This window comes from Acinonyx jubatus, chromosome A2 (genome assembly GCF_027475565.1).
Source record: "Acinonyx jubatus isolate Ajub_Pintada_27869175 chromosome A2, VMU_Ajub_asm_v1.0, whole genome shotgun sequence".
In the NCBI taxonomy this organism is placed as follows: domain Eukaryota; kingdom Metazoa; phylum Chordata; class Mammalia; order Carnivora; family Felidae; genus Acinonyx; species Acinonyx jubatus.
The window spans coordinates 52477760-52495847 of NC_069383.1; the positions used below are offsets into that span (position 1 = coordinate 52477760).

Genomic DNA, 18088 nt, shown 5'->3' on the forward strand with positions numbered 1-18088 from the left:
AGTGTGTCCTGTCCATTAGTTCTCCTGAGGACTTGCCCACTCTAAGCCTGTGGGCCAGGACCCTAAGCTCAGTGCAAAATCAATGAAACAGCTCCTGACTGTGTCTCCACCCTTCCTGCCTACTTTGATGTAGCCTCTTCTCTGCATTTAGCTGTGGAAAGTCTGTTCTGCCAGTCTTTGGGCCATTTTTCTGGGTAATTTATATTGGTGTGGGTGTTGCCTGGTTGTATCTGTGGGACAACATGAGCAAAGAATCTTCCTTCTCTACCAACTTCCTTGGAAGTCCTTTTTTTTTTTTTTTTTTAAGTCTCTTTCATTTATTTCTGCTCTGATCTTATTATTTCCTTCCCTCTACTAACTTTAGGTTTTTGTCTGTGCTTCTTTTTCTAGTTCCTTTGGAAGCAAGTTTAGATTGTTTTCCTGTTGTTGTTTGAGATTTTTCTTGTTTCTTGTGGTAAGTCTGTATTGTTATAAACTTCCCTCATAGAACTGCTTTTGCTGTGTCTTAAAGATTTTGGACTGTTTTGTTTTCATTTTGTTTCTGGATAGAATATTCTGTATATATCTGTTAAGTTCATCTGGTCTAATGTTTTTTCAAAGACACTGTTTCCTTATTGATTTTCTCTGGATGATCTATCCATCAACTTAAGTGGGGTGTTAAATTCCCCTACTATTACTATATTACTGTCTATCTCTCCTTTTGTGTTTGCTAATATTTGCTTTATGTATTTATGAATGAATCAGCAATGGAATTGAATCAGTAATCAAAAAATTCTCAACAAAAAAAAATCCAGGACTAGATGGCTTCACAGGTGAATTCTACCAAACATTTAAAGAATATTTAATACATATTCTCAAACTATTCTAAAATACAGAAAAGGAAGGAAAATATTCAAATTCATTCTTTAAGGCTTGCATTACCTTGATACCAAAACCAGATAAAGAGACTATCAAAAAAGAGAACTATGGGCCAACATCTTTGATGAACATAGCAAAAATCTCAAGAAAATGTTAGCATATTGAATTCAACAATAAAAATCATTCACCATGACCAGTTGGGATCATGGTGGTATTCCTGGGGTGCAAGGGTGGTTTAATATTTGCAAATCAATCAACATGATACATCACATCAATAAGAGAAAGGATAAAAACCATCTGATCATTTTAATAGATGCAAAAAAAGCATTTGAGAAAGTATCAGATACATTCATGATGAAAACCCTCAACAAAATAGGTTTAGAAGGAACATACCTCAACACAATAAAGGCTATATATGAAAAACCCACAGCTAACATCATGTTTAATGGGGGCAAACTGAGAGCTTTTACCCTAAGGTCAGGAATAACACAAGGATATCCATTCTCACATAGTCAACATAGTACTGGAAGTCCTAGCCACAGCAGACAACAAAAAGAAATAAAAGGCATCCAAACTGGTAAGGAAGAAGTAAAACTGTCACTATTTGCAGATGACATGATAGTATATATAGAAAACTACAAATCCATTGCATTTCCATACACTAATAATGAAGAAGCAGAAAGAGAAATTAAGGAAACAATCCCACTTAACCTTGCACCAAAGAGAATAAAATACCTAGGCATAAACCAAGGAGAAAAAAGAAGGGCTCAAACCTTGAGGTATGAACCTTTGATGCAGGGCTTGAACCCACAAACCATGAGCTCATGAGCTGAGCCAAAAATCAAGAGTCAAATGCTTAACCAATTGAGCCACCAGGCACCCCCCCCCCCCGTAGCATTTTTCACAGAACTGGGACAAATAATCCTAAAATGTGTATGAAACACAAAAGGTCTCAAATAACCAAAGCAATCTTGAGAAAGAACAACAAAGTATCACAATTTCAGATTTAAAGCTATACTACAAACCCACAGTAATTAGAACAATATGATACTGACATAAAAATAGACACTTAGATCAATGGAACAGAATAGAGAGCCCAGAAGTAAACCCACACATATGGTCAATTAATCTTCGACAAAGGAGGCAAGAATACACAATGGGGGAAAGATGGTCTTTTTAATAAATGGCTTGGGGGAAACTGGAAGCTACAATGCAAAAAAATTCTAAGACCACTTTCTTATACCATATACAAAAATGCACTCAAAATGGATAAATGACCTAAACATGAGAGCTGAAACCATAAAACTCTTTAAAGAAAACACAGGCATTAATTTCTTGGACATAAGCCTTAGCAACATATTTATGAATATGTCTCCTCAGGCAAGGAAAACAAAAGCAAAATTAAACTACTGGGACTACACCAAAATAAAAAACTTTCACATAGTGAAGGAAAACATCAACAACAAAAAAAAGACAACCTAGTGAATGGGAGAAGACATTTGCTAATGATATATCTGATAAGGTTAAATCCAGAACATCTCAAGAACTTATACAAATCAACACCAAAAAAATCCCAAATAATCTAATTTTAAAATGTGCAGAGGACATGAACAGACATTTTTCCAAAGAAGACAGAGAAATAGTAGACACAAACATAAGAGACTCTCGAGTATAGAAAAAAAACTGAGGGCTGCTAGAGGTAAGGCAAGGGAAGAATGGGCTTAATGGGTGATGGGTATTAAGGAGGGCACTTGTTGTGATGAGGAGTGGGTGTTACATGTAAGTTATAAATCACTAAATTCTACTTCTGAAGCCAATGCTACACTATATGTTAACTAATTTGAATTTATATAAAATCTGGGGAAAAAAAATAAAATAAAATAAAGAAGCCAGAAAAGAAAAAAGAAAAAAAAGATGTTTAATGTCACAAATCATCAGAGAAATGCAAATCAAAACCATAATGAGCTATCACTCATGGCTAATACCAAAAAGATAAGAAATAACAAATGTGGCAGGGATGTGGAGAAAAAGGAAACTTCACACACTATTGGTAGAAATGTAAATTGGTTAGCCACTGTGGAAGACAGCATGGAAGTTCCTTAAAACATTAAATACAGAAATACCAGGGACACCTGGATGGCTCAATCAGTTAAGCATCCAACTTAAGCTCAGGTCATGATCTTGTGATTTGTGGGTTAGAGCCTCATGTCAGGCTCTGTGCTGACAGCTCAGAGCCTGCAGCCTACTTTGGATTCTGTGTCTCGGGCTTTCTCTGCCCCTCCCCGACTTGGGTCCCACTCTCTCTCTCTCTCTCTCTCAAAAACAAACATTAAAAATTTCTTAAAAAAGAAATATCATATAATCCAGTAATCCCATTACTGGGTATTTATCTAAAGAAAATGAAAACACTAATCTGAAAAGACATACACACACTCCAAAGTTTCCTGCAGCGTTATGTACAATGGCCAAGATATGGAAGAAACCCAAGTGTCCATTGATAGAGCAGTGGATAAAGATGTGGTGTGTGTACATGTTTGGATGTATCCCAAAATGGATGAATCTAGAAGATATTATGCTAAGTTAAGCAAATAAGACAGAAAGACAAATACCACATGATTTCACTTATACATGGAATCTAAAAAACAATAAAAACAAACAAAAATAAAGGAGAAATAGACCCATAATACAGAAAACAAACTCATGGAGCAGGTGGGGATGGGTAAAAGGGAGTGGAAGACACAGGCTTCCAGTTATGGAATGAATAAGTCATGGAGATGAAAGATATAGCATAGGGAATATAGTCAATTGTATTTAATAATAGCAGTGTGATGACAGGTGGTAGCTACACTTGTGAATTAGCATAACATTATAGACTTGTCAAATCACTATGTTGTACACATGAAACTAACACATGCAACACTGTATGTCAACTATTTAATTTTTTAAAAGATTTTTTAATTTTACTCCATTGTCTCCTTGCATTCAGTAATGCTGTTAAGAAACCTAAAGTCAAAAAAAAATAATAACCTAAAATTAATTTGATTTTTGTTAATTTTTAGGCAAGTTACTTCCTTTTCTCTAAAGGCTTTAAAATTTTTCTTTAATCTTAAATTTCTTAAATATTCTGGATGTCTAGATGTGAGCTTTTCTTTCTCCTGATTGGTGCTCCTTGTGCCTTTTTGATCTGAGGTAATTTTTTTTTAATTCCAAGAAATATATTTCCACTGTGTTCCTCAATTGTTTCCTCCTCTCCATTTTCATTTCTGTTTCTGAAATTCTATTATTAATACTACCATTTTCATCTTCCATATCTCAAGTTTTCCTTCTAGAAACGTGCTTACAAATGTGTAAGGAGTGTTCCTTACAACTTACCAATTCACTCTTTAGCTATATCTTCATTATTTGCCTCATCTACTGTGTTATTCCAACTATTTAGATTTTTTTATACTTATACTTCCAGATACTTCTTTTAGGAAGAGGCAGCATTTAGAAAAAAGCTGTTTTCCTTGATTATAACATTTAACTTTCATTTTGTATTTTTAAATATTTCTCAAAACTTGAAAGAACTTGCTTTTGTTTTATATCATTCTAAAATTTCCACAATAGCTTACATTTGTGAGGCATATTAGGAAGCACTTTCAAAGATATTATCATAATCTCTTCAATAGGCCCAAGAGGTAGATACTATTTTATCTCAATTTTACAGAAAAGAAAGTAGAAAACCAGATATAAAAGTGACTTGCAGGGTGTAACATTGTCACTTATAATAAGAATTATATACATTTGGTCTTTGTCCCTGTTGCTGTCCCAGAGCTCCTAAAACCCTTATAATTCCGAAATGGTAAGAACCATGATGGGGCTTTGATATCACAACAAATCTCTTTTAAACACACCAGGGTTTATGTTAATGTAGTGACTTTTTAAAAAGCCAGGTGAACCATGAAATTGGATGGTTGGAACTTTCAATCCCACCCACCCTGATCCCTCAGAAGGGAAGAGGAAATGGAGGTTGAATTGATAGTCAATGGCCAATGATTTAATCAATCATACCTAGGGATTGAGTTTGGAGAGCTTCCAGCTGGTGAACTTGTGGAGATTTGATGAGAGTCATACACCTAGAGAGAGCATGGAAGCTCTGTAGCCACATACTTTCCCACATACCTCATCCTATGCATCTCTTCCATCTGACCATTCCTGAGTTATATCCTTTTACAGCAAACTGGTATTCTATTAAGTAAACTAGATTCCTGAGCTCTTGAGGCACGCTAGCAAATTAATTAAACCTAAGGAAGGGGCCTTGGGAACCTCTAATTTACAGTCAGTTGGTCAGAAGCATAGATACCAATCTGAACTTATGACTGACATCTGAAGTAGTCTTGTGGAACTGAACCATTAACTTGTTGAATCTGACACTATCTCTAGGTAGACAGTATCAGAAATGAGTTGAATTGTAGGATACTGAGCTGGTGTCCAAGAACTGCTTGACGGTGTGGGGAAAAAATACACATCAGAATTGGAATAAAAAGCATACATAGTACTGGAGCAGTTTGGCCTAAAACCCAATTCCTTTAACCCCCAAGTCCAGTGCTAATTCACACACAGGCATCTGAAACATGTATTATGTGCCATGAAATTTTTGGTTAAAATTCATTATTATAATTGATAGTCCTTAAATTATTTGAATACTTTTAAAATTATTTTAATTATAATAGTAAATATAATCATAACACAGAATATTTAGAAACTTGAGAGAAAGAAAAAATTACTATTATTATTATTCTAACATATAACCTTATTATTTTCCCTTTAACACTATATCACAATGCAGAGACTTCTTGAAAACAGAGAAACTGCGTTTAGCAAGTAAGTGTAAGACATTCGGTAGGAAAATTATCTTTACCCCCAGTTCAAATATCTATGTTCTGATTACTGATGCTACCTATGACTTTCTGCTCCTGTTTCCTGGATCTTTGTATATTCTCTTTGACAAATTAGACCTGGTTGTTGTAATCTCTAACTTCATATCCTTGGCTTTCACCTAAAAACTGATTATCTTAAATCTCTAGCCTATGATGGCAAAAGTACCAGGGTTCATGGGAAAGAATGCCATGATCTACTAAAGAATCAGAAAACATGAATAGACACTTCTCTAAAGAAGACATCCGGATGGCCAACAGGCACATGAAAAGATGCTCAAAGTCCCTCCTCATCAGGGAAATACAAATCAAAACCACACTCAGGTATCACCTCACGCCAGTCAGAGTGGCCAAAATGAACAAATCACGAGACTATAGATGCTGGAGAGGATGTGGAGAAACGGGAACCCTCTTGCACTGTTGGTGGGAATGCAAATTGGTGCAGCCGCTCTGGAAAGCAGTGTGGAAGTTCCTCAGAAAATTAAAAATAGACCTACCCTATGACCCAGCAATAGCACTGCTAGGAATTTATCCAAGGGATACAGGAGTACTGATGCATAGGGGCACTTGTACCCCAATGTTTATAGCAGCACTCTCAACAATAGCCAAATTATGGAAAGAGCCTAAATGTCCATCAACTGATGAATGGATAAAGAAATTGTGGTGTATATACACAATGGAGTACTACGTGGCAATGAGAAAGAATGAAATATGGCCTTTTGTAGCAACGTGGATGGAACTGGAGAGTGTGATGCTAAGTGAAATAAGCCATGCAGATAAAGACAGATACCATATGGTTTCACTCTTATGAGGATCCTGAGAAACTTAACAGAAACCCATGGGGGAGGGGAAGAAAAAAAAAAAAAAGAGGTTAGAGTGGGAGAGAGCCAAAGCATAAGAGACTCTTAAAAACTGAGAACAAATTGAGGGTTGATGGGGGGTGGGAGGGAGGGGAGGGTGGGTGATGGGTATTGAGGAGGGCACATTTTGGGATGAGCACTGGGTGTTGTATGGAAACCAATTTGACAATAAATTTCATATATTGAAAAAAAAAAAAAAAAAGAATCAACCATGGAGCCAGAGGGTAGCATTTTAGTTTTTGTTAATCTTGTCCTAGACTTGATCTTTAAGTTGTTTCCAATTTGAGTAATTTTAATCATTAATTTAATAGTTCAGAATCCAGACTTTTTTTTCTAACACTTATTTATTGTTGAGAGACAAAGACAGAGCATGAGCAGGGGAGGGGCAGAGAGAGAAGGAGATACAGAATCTGAAGCAGGTTCCAGGCTCTGAGCTGTCAGCACAGAGCCTGACATGGAGCTCAAACCCACAAATCACAAGATCATGACCTGAGCCAAAGTCAGATGCTTAACCGACTAAGCCACCCACCCAGGTGCACCAGAATGCAGATTTCTGTTCCACCTTCTAAGTCCAGTCCACCTAACTAACTTAACCCTATCTCCTCCTACCTTCCAGAACAAATTGGAAAAAATACAAATAAAAACAAAAATATGAAGTGACCTATATTTACTTAAAAGAATACATTTTTTAAAAATAATTTATTTTTTTAAGTAATCTCTGCACCCAATGTGGGGCCTGAACTCACAACCTTGAGATCAAGAGTCATGTGTTCTTCTGACTGGGCCAGCCAAGTACCCCAAAAGAATACTTTTTAAAGCCATTTTTTAAAAGTCTGTACAGACTTTATAATTATATGAAAAAGTTATAAGATTTAAACTGAAAAAAATTATTATATATATAACATTAAAATAACAGATTTTTTAAATCTGCAGAAAAAATGTAATGGAAACACTAAAATTAAAAAAAAAATTTTAAGTGATTGAAATGTGGTATTTTATTTCCTCATATTTCTACTCTTCTGGGTTTTCCCATGTGTGTATACACATTTAGTAATAAAAAGTAAGCATTATGTGGCACAAAAACAGACACTCAGATCAATGGAACAGAATAGAGAACCCAGAAATGGACCCACAAACATAAGGCCAACTAATCTTTGACAAAGCAGGAAAGAATATCCAATGGAATAAAGACAGTCTCTTCAGCAAGTGGTGCTGAGAAAACTGGACAGCGACATGCAGAAGAATGAACATGGACCACTTTCTTACACCATACACAAAAATAAACTCAAAATGGATGAAAGACCTAAATGTAAGACAGGAAGCCATCAAAATCCTCAAGAAGAAAGCAGGCAAAAACTTCTTTGATCTTGCCCGCAGAAACTTCTTACTCAACATGTCTCTGGAGGCAAGGGAAACAAAATCAAAAATGAACTATTGGGACCTCCTCACAATAAAAAGCTTCTGCACAATGAAGGAAACAATCAACAAAACTAAAAAGCAACCGACAGAATGGGAGAATATTTTTGCAAACGACATATCAGATAAAGGGTTAGTATCCAAAATCTAGAAAGAACTTATCAAACTCAACACCCAAAAAACAAATAATCCAGTGAAGAAATGGGCAAAAGACATGAATAGACACTTCTCCAAAGAAGACATCCAGATGGCCAACCAACACATGAAAAAGTGCTCAACATCACTCATCATCAGGGAAATACAAATCAAAACCACAATGAGATACCACCTCACACCTGTCAGAAAGGCTAACATGAACAACTCAGGCAACAACAGATGTTGGCGAGGATGCGGAGAAAGAGGATCTCTTTTGCATTGTTGGTGAGAACGCAAGCTGGTGCAGCCACTCTGGAAAACAGTATGGAGGTTTCTCAAAAAACTAAAAATAGAACTACCCTATGACCCAGCAATTGCACTACTAAGTATTTATCCAAGGAACGCAGGGTTGCTGTTTTGAAGGGACACATGCACCCCAATGTTTATAGCAGCACTATCAACAATAGCCGAAGTATGGAAAGAGCCCAAATGTCCAATGATGGATGAATGGATAAAGAAGATGTGGTATATATATACAATGGAGTATTACTCGGCAATCAAAAAGAATGAAATCTTGCCATTTGCAACTATGTGGATAGAACTGGAGGGTATTATGCTAAGTGAAATTAGTCAGAGAAAGACAAAAATCATATGACTTCACTCATATGAGGACTTTAACACTCTCCACTCTCTGCCCCTCCCCTGTTCATGCTCTCTCAATAATAAATTGTTATGCCCAGAATTCGTGATCCCCAAAGACCACTAGGGAGCCGAGTCCGATGCAAAAGCAAAGAGCCTTTATTCGAGCTAGCTCGAGCTCAATCCCCTACCTGCACCGACGCAGCGGTGAGATACCAGGGAAAGAGAGTGAGTTTCCAAAGGACAAAGGTTTTATTGGGGCCTGGGGGCAGTTGGTGAGGTAATGGCTATGGCCTCAGCCGATTGGCTGGGGAAGGGTCCTGGGGAAGGGTCCGAGTCCTGTTAGGCAGGTGAGGGGAGGAGGTGTGGTCAAGGTGAAGGACACAGAACAAGATGGAGTTGGCTGGCGTAGGCCTGCCCCTTCAAAATAAATGTTAAAAATTAAAAAAAAAAGAAAGAAAAGAAAAGAAAAGAAAAGAAATTATCCTTCCATCTCATTTCAAAAAAATAATACGGGGAAATACATTTTAACTCTTAAGAATATAAGGGCAATAAATAGATTCATGAAAAAATAGTAGAGTTGCACTTCACTTTGGTCTCTAGAATAGTCTCAGATAATTTTCCAACCCCAAAATTGACTCACTTCTCCCAGGAGATATTACTGTAATATTTATGGCACTTGCCAAAAAAATGAAAAGTCTTATCTCTCTCTCTCTCTTTTTTTTTTTTTTTCAGATATGCCTTGTCTCAATAACCCATACTGAAGATTTTCTAGAATAAAGACTCATACCTCTTAGTGTCTTCAGTATCTACCCTGGTTCCCCACACATAATTTCAACGATGATAAATGTGATCCTTGCTAAGAACCTAGTCTCTGTGCCTCATTTTCCTTCATCCTCTGTAAAAGAATACTACTACTATGGTAGGAAAAGATAGGATTCAGTAGGGAAAGATTAGAACCTGAGGTCCTTGGGTGGGGAAAAACACATATTTTGGAACAATGCTGGGAGTGTCTGACCACAGCAAACCCCCTCAGGCATAAGGTTCCTCTTAAGAATGTAACAGACACCACCAACTCCCCCTCAGTTTTCCCTCAGGAATTTGACAAAAAACCTGACTAAAAATAAGTAGACCATAAAACATATGACCCACAAGGAATGGTATGGTCATAGACTACCCCTCACACAATGGAAATGAGCCAATAAGAAATGGACAACACAGCACCTAGAGTTATCCAGCCAATGAGGGTAGAACCTGAGAAGGAATAAGGGGGAAGGGAAGAGGGGGCTGACCAAAACCATATAAAACAAAGACCCTTGCCTATAGTTGCGGGTATTCACTTTCCAATGCCTCTTCTTTGTAAAGAGTACTTTCATACTATTCTTTCTGATCTTATACTCTAATAAACTTTTGCCTGCTGCTCAGTTTTGTTCATTTCTTTATTCTTTGAAGCAGAGAGCCAACGAATCCTGGGTATTGCGGTAAAAATCCTGTAACACTACTTGTACTTTATAGGGTTATGGTAAAGATTCCATGAGATAATGTAGACATAATGCCTAGCACCCACCTCATCTTGGGCACTGTGATAATTGTACATAGCCTTTAATTATGAAACAAAATAACATTTCCATATTCACCAATTTTTAAACACAAAAAGGAGGTGAAAATTGAAAGCAAGGAAATTAAACTAACAACCAATGTATATTTTAAAATCAATTGTTCTGTCAGGGTCTGAAGGTTTACTTAATTATATTGATGGGGTTCAGGACAAGCCACCCTAGAATGTGCTACTTTGGCATATGGATTATTTGACTGGAAGGCAATCAAGGCATCTCTCAGACTCAAGAAGAGCTTTTTACCTCCCCCTTAACTACTCAAAAAATTTTAGATATGGGACTTGTATCAGGAAGAGAGCAATTACCAGAGATAATTTTTAATCAGAAAGACTTAACTGCATAACATGGCAAACATTTGCTCTTCTCGTCTTCCTATAAATTGTCTTCCTTCCCTTTGAGCCCAGATGCCTACCCTTTTCTCTTTAGCCTAAGATGGCATATATACTATCTTTGACCCTCTAATGCCTGTGTCAGGCTCCCATACATACAAAATTAAATTTGTTTTTTAGTCAATCTGTCTTATTTCAATGTAATATTAGTCCAGCCAAAGAGCCTAGAAGAAAAGAAGGGGAAAGTTTCCTTCCCCTAGAACATCAAAGTCTTCTATGGCTACTCTGGCTCTGATTGTTACTGTGAAAGTGCTAAATTCACATGAGAACAAACCACATGTCTTCCCAACTTGCAAAATAAAATGATTTTGTCAAGTTCATTAACTAGTAAAAAATAAAATTTTAAATAACCTCTAAGAATTATGAAACAGAAAAAAAATTGTCATTTAGCAGGGCATAAAGTTTATTATTTAAAGAAAAAGCTGAAAATTCTTACAATAGCCCAGAAGAAATTATCCAGATTTTTCTACTAAAGCAAATTGTAATCGCATATTTATCTGCTATGACTGATGCTTATGTAGGCATTGAAAATATATAGTGGAAATAAAAGTTTCTGAATCATAAATCAGATTGCAGAAGTCATGCAACCCATGACTCAGGCAAGTACAATAATCATGATCAAAATTATACATGCATTTTTCATATACACTTTGCAATAGGAATTGTAATTTGAAGTTATCTGCTAATTATCATAAGTGGAGCTGATGTTAGATAAAAATGAATCAAGATATTCAAGTAAAAGCAAATAAATGTTAAAATATTAATCTGTATATTTGGGGGCAGTTATAAAGAACATGGTGATAATGACCTAAATCTGTACCTAGTATAACTTTGTTTAACAAGTATTTTATATTCCCCAAATATCTGTTGTAAAATTCTTTCAGCGGTAACTAATCTTTCTCTAAACAAACTAGTAATGGGTTAAAAAAAAAGCGTGGGTTAGAAAAGAGGGGAAAGAGGAGAGAAAAGACAAAGGAAGGGAGAGAAGGTATGCAAGACAGGTATGCAATATAGACATTACTTACTTTTCAAGGAAATGAACAACAGTAAAGACCCTCAAAGTTCCAGCCCTTCAGGCTATATATGAAATGACTCTTCTTTGTCAAGTATAATTAAAAGAATACATGTAAAAGCAGAATACAGTGACAAAACATAAAGTTTGCCAGTAATTTAATTCTTGAGCTAAGTAATTTTGTGGTCCTATTTCTTAGAATATTTCTTTTTTCTATACAACAAAAATCCTTCTGAAAACAACTATAATGTTTTGGGTTGGTTTTTTTTTTTAATGTTTATTTATTTTTGAAACAGACAGAGGGTGAGCAGGGGAGGGGCAGAGAAAGAGGGAGACACAGAATTCCAGGCAGACTCCAGGCTCTGATCTGTCAACACAGCCCAGTGCAGGACTCGACCTCATGAAGCACAAGATCATGACCTGAGCCAAAGTAGGATACTCAACCGACTAAGCCACCCAAGTGCCCCAAAACAACTATAATGTTTATTCATGATGAATCTTTCCATCTTACTATAAAAAATTCTAAAACATGATATTAAATTCCTTGAGAAAGACATCTCTACTTACACTAAAATTCTCCCAACACCTTTTATTCTGAATAGCTTTATTTTATGAGAAAAAAAAAAAAACCTACTGTTTCATAGACAGCTTATCAAATATTCTCTCCTTTAAAAAAGGGGCTGGGCGGGGGAGACTTTAAATTGGAAAATCCTTCCCCCTGGTTATTCCAGTTGAGAGTTTATTTGACCATACCATTAGGTTCTTGCCTCCATGATTTTATCCTCTGGTGTGTAGAAACAAATTGATAGTCGATGGCATCTAACATAGAAATTGAGGATTCCTTTAAGGGGAAGAAAAGAAGAAACAGTATTTTTGTTTAAAATGGATTTCAACATAGTTAGGCTCTATTTTCCTTTAAAAATGACAATGTTCTTTTTTACAATTAAAAGCAGAAAAATATTTTTATCTGGGAGCTATTTTTAAACTATGAAGAATATTTAAAATTAATCATTTTCTCCTTTATTAAAAGAAAATAAAAAGGAACAATCATACTTCTTAAAGAATAGATTTTCCAATTCCTTCAAAACAGCCTTCAGAAAAATGTTTCAAATTATTCTTATTGCGTACCTATTCAACAAATATTCACTGCATGCCTGTCATTGTGCTAGACATAGTTCCAAACCTTACAGAGTTTATGTTTAAAGAGATAAGGACATAAATCACACTAAAGAAAAATTATAGTTCAGATGAGTTTTCATTGTACAAAAAAATATGAACATTTGCATTTCCATAACTAATTTTAACCTTCTTAAAATAATCATTTCAAATAACATAACCCAAAACTTTTGACCTGGATGCTGTGGAGTCAGAAAGTCAAGTTCCAGGTAAAAGAAATTGTGGCAAAGACTTTATGAACAATAAAATAAATATGTAACCTAAATTACTTTAGATCTTAATGAAAAAGAGATTTACTGTACCCTTACTGAATGAACAAAACAAGTCTGATTGCATTTGGAAGTTACCTTTCTAAAACCTTCCTTGAAGATGCTTATCCCAGGATGCTATGGGTCCAGAGCTACACCTGGCGGCCAGTTTACAAACTTACAAGAAACTGTTCTAAATCTTTTAATGGAAACTTAGAAGTTATGTCTCTGTTAATCAAAAATATGCATAACAGGGGGAATTTTAAATTTTTAATGAAAAATAAATATAAAAATATTACAGTATATAACTATATGATAAAGTATAACAACATGTTAGTGGCAGCATTTAAGTGGTGATATATGGATATTCACTGTAAAATTCTTTTAACTTTGTTGTATGTTGGGAAATCTCCATAATAAAATGTTGAAAAAATTAAGGATTTTTAAAAACATTCCACCACTGTTATTTGTAGCACAAACACCTTTTTAGGTATTGTTTCCCTTATGTATGAGCATAATGCATGTCTTTATAATTCATGCTTGTGTAACAGTCTATTATACTGACATAAAATGAATTATCAAACAATTTACTTGTTTCACATTTATTCAATTTCCAACTGAATATCTAAAAATTCACATTTTTGTTTCTGTTAAATCATGTTTCTAAGACAAATTTTCATGACTGATATCATTGGAATCAAAGGAGATAAATATTTTTATGGCTCATGAGACATGATCAAACTACTTTATACTAACTTCACACTGCTTTCCTAAATGGAAACCCACACCAATTTAACCACAACCATAGGACCTAACCATTTTAATAATTTGCTGCTTTATTAAGTATAAAAATATAATCCAGAAGTTAATTTGCACTTCTTTTATTTTTTAAAACTTTTTACATATTTATTTCTGCATTCATCTACTGGAATCTTAATAATTTTCTTATAAATTTGAATAATCACTTTGTTATAACTATTAACCCACTGTCTCCTACACTCAGGCAAGTTTTTCTCATCAGCTACCATTTTTTACCATTTTCATTGTTTATTTTTATACATTCTAATCTGTCAGTATCATCTATTGTGATTTCTTCAACCCATTGAGAACTAAGAAATAGACTATTTCTCCAGAAATATAATAATAAATGTTCTAAAATGTTTTGTTTTCTTTTTTTTCCAGTGGGAGCTGTAGGGTTGAGAAGAGCAGGGCTCTCTCCTGTCCCCGCCATTACATATGCTTATCCACTGATATCCATGTACTCTAAAAAGGGGCAGTCATTGAGCAAAAAATACTTTGCCTGCTGGGTTCAAGGCTCCCATTTGACCTGATATTGTGAACTTTGTTCACACCAACTCGCACAAAAACAACAGATAGTACTATGCTGTCAGTGAATTAGCCAGTCATCAAACCAGTGCTGAATCTTGGGGTACTAGCAGGGCAGTGGCTTGAATTCCCAGAGTTTGAGGTGGTGGGACTCACTCTTCTGGCCAGGGTGCTTCTAGAAATATGTGTCATGGGGGCCACATGTTTGTACCAACAACTGGCACCACAGAGTGAACACAACAAGCAATACGTAATCTGCTCTGCCTTGGCTGCCTCCTCAGCCTTATCATCACTGCTCATGTCTTAAAGATCATCGTATTGAGGAAGTTCCTGAACTTCCTCCGGTAGTTGAAGATAATGTTGAAGGCTACAAGAAGACCAAGGAGGCTGTTTTGCTTCTTAAGACACTTAAAGCCAAGAATGAGATCAAAAAGGTCTATGCCTCTCTGTACATGAGAAATGGCAAGGGCAAAATGTAAAAAAAAAAAAAAAAAATTGCTGTATCCAATGCAGGGGATCCTGCATTATCTATAATGAGGACAAAAGTACCATCAAGGCCTGCAGAAACATCCCTGGAATTAATCTACTTAATGTAAGCAAACTGAACATTTTGAAACTTGTTCCTCGTGGGCATGTGGGATGTTTCTCCATTTGTACTGAAAGTGCTTTCTGCAGTTAGACGATCTGTATGGCACTTGGCATAAGGCTGCCTCTCTCAAGAGTGACTATAACCTTCCCATGCACAAGATGCTTAATACAGACCTTAGCAGAATCCTGAAAAAGCCCAGAGATCCAAAGAACCCTCTGAGCACCATCCAAGAAGAGTCATCACAGAGTCCTAAAAAAGAATCCACTGAATAACCCGAGTATCATGCTGAACATAAATCCATATGCAAAGACCATGTGCTGGAACAACCATTCTTCACCAGGCCAGGAATCATAAACTCCAGATGGATAAGGCAGCAGTAGGCTTAGAGGCCAAATCAGATGAGAAGGGGTATCTAGGCAAGAAGCCTGTGGGAAGAAAGGAAAGAAGGCTGTTGGTGTGAAGAAGCAGAAGAACCTTTGGTGGGAAAAAGACTGCAGCTACAAAGAAACCAGCAGCTGAGAAGAAGCCTGCAGAAAAGCAACCCACCACGGAAGAAGCGAAGCCTGCTGCATAAATGTTTACTCCGTAAATGTCAAACCATTATGGACAGCTAATTTTGAAAAAAGACCTGATCAAAGGCACTGAGAAACATGAAAAAAATAAAATAAAATGTTTTCAGGGCACCTAAGTGACTCAGTTGGTTGAGCTTTGGACTACTGATTTCCACTCAGGTCATGATCTCTAGGTTCGTGGGATGGAGCCCTGTGTGGGGCTCTGGGCTGACAGCTCAGAACTTGCTTGGGATTCTCTCTCTTCCTCTCTCTCTGCCCTTCCTCCCCTCGCACTCTGTCTCTCTCAAAATAAATAAATAAACTTTAAAAATAAAATGTTTTTATTTTAATCTATACACATTCAGTTCAGAAAGTAAAGTTCCTTTCCCCCGCATCAGGCTTCACACTGACAGCACAGATCCTGCTTTGGATTCTCTCTCTGTCTCCTTCTCTCTGTCTCTCTGCCCCTCCCCTGCTCATTCTCTCTCTCTCTCTCTCTCTCTCTCTCTCTCTCTCTCTCTCTCTCTCTCAAAATAAATAAACTTTAAAAAAGAAGAAGAAGAAGGAGGAGGAGGAGGAGAAGGAGGAGGAGGAGAAAATGTCCCTTTAAGAAGAGAAGAAGGAAATAAAAATGTAGCTGGTAAAACTGAGACTTTATTCTCCCATATCACTGTTTTTATTTTTATTTTTTAAGTTTATTCATTTATTTTGAGAGAGAGAGTGCACCTGTGCATGTGCGTGAGCAGGTGAGGGGCAGAGAACAAGTGAGAGAGGATCCCAAGCAGACTCCATACTGTCAGCATTGAGCCCCACCTGGGGCTCAACCTCACAAGCAGTGAGATCATGACCTGAGCCTAAATCAAAAGTTGGACACTTAACTGACTGAGCCACCCAGAAGCCCCCAGAGCACTGTTTTTAAATGTCGTCCTCCCAAGTAGCTGCATCAGAGATACTTAAGGGCACTTGTTATAAACATACATTCTCAAATCCCATCTCTGTTATATTAAGGCTGAATCTCTGGGTATGGACACTGGGAAATTTCCATTTTTTAAAAAGATAACCAAGTGATTTTCATGCTGATTTAGGCCCAAAATCACAAACCAAGAGTAAGATTCTAGGTGAGTCACACAGTGGGGTTATTAAGATGCCTGACAATCAGGAGATACTCAAATATGTTCTGAATGAATAATACATGCATCTTTTTCTCACAGGATAGTTTTTTGAGGTATAATTCACACACCACAAAATTCACCCTTTTTAAAAAGTGAACAATTCAGTGGTTTTACTATATCCAGAATTGTGAAACCATCACCACTATCAACTAGAGAATATTTCCATCACACCAAAAAAGACATTTCATACCCATTAGTAGTCACACCTTCTCCCTACTACTCCTCATCCTCAGGCAATCCCTAATCTACTTTCTGTCTTGACAAATTTACCTATTCTGGACATTCCACAATACCCAGATATGAAATGTTCAGATAAATGAAATCACACAGTATATAGTCTTTTGTGACTGATTTTCACTTAGTGTCATATTTTTAAGGTTCATCAATATTATGACATGTATTAGCATTTTATTCCTTTTCATTGCCCTGTAACATTCCATTGTATGAATATACCGTATTACATTTATCATCAGTAGATAAATGGATTTTTTCCATTTTCTGATAAATATGCTGCCATGAATGTTCATGTATGAGGTGTTTGTGTGAACATAAGTTTTCATGTTTGCCAGGCTATATGGTAACTCCATGTGTGACATTTAGGAGAATTGTCAAACTGTTTTTCAAAGCAGCTGCACCATTGTACATTTCCACCAGCATTCCAGTTTCTACCAGTCCTCCCCAACATTGGTCATCTGACTTTTTGATTCTAACTGTCCTAGTAGGTATGAAGTATCTGATTGTAGTTTGGTTTGCATTTCCCTAATGACTAATGATATTGAGTATTTTCTCATGTGCTTATTGGCCATTTTTATCTCTTCTTTGGAGAAATGTCTATTCAGACCCTTTGCCCATTTTTAAATAGTTTTTTTTTTTACATTATTATTGAGTTGTAAGAGTTATTTAAACTAAATACAAGTCCTCTAGCAGTTATAGGAGTTGAAAGTATTTCTCCCATTCTGTGGGTTGTTTTTTTACTTCCTTAATAGTGTCCTTTGAAGCACAAAATGTATAATTTAATAAATTCTAATATATCTAATTTTTCATCTCTTACTTGTGCTTTTGGCATATCTCAGAAAACTTTGCCTAACCCAAGATCACAGAGATTTACATCTATGTTTTTTTCTTCTAAGAGTTTTATAGTATTAGCTCTACATTAGGTCTGTGTGACTTAATTTTTACATACAG

At 36.1% G+C, this 18088-nt stretch overlaps 1 pseudogene; it reads left to right on the forward strand.

Moving 5' to 3' along the window:
* LOC106982830 (60S ribosomal protein L4-like) overlaps positions 1–15754 on the forward strand; it is a 182540-nt pseudogene extending 166786 nt beyond the window's left edge.
* Positions 15755–18088: the final 2334 nt, after the last annotated feature.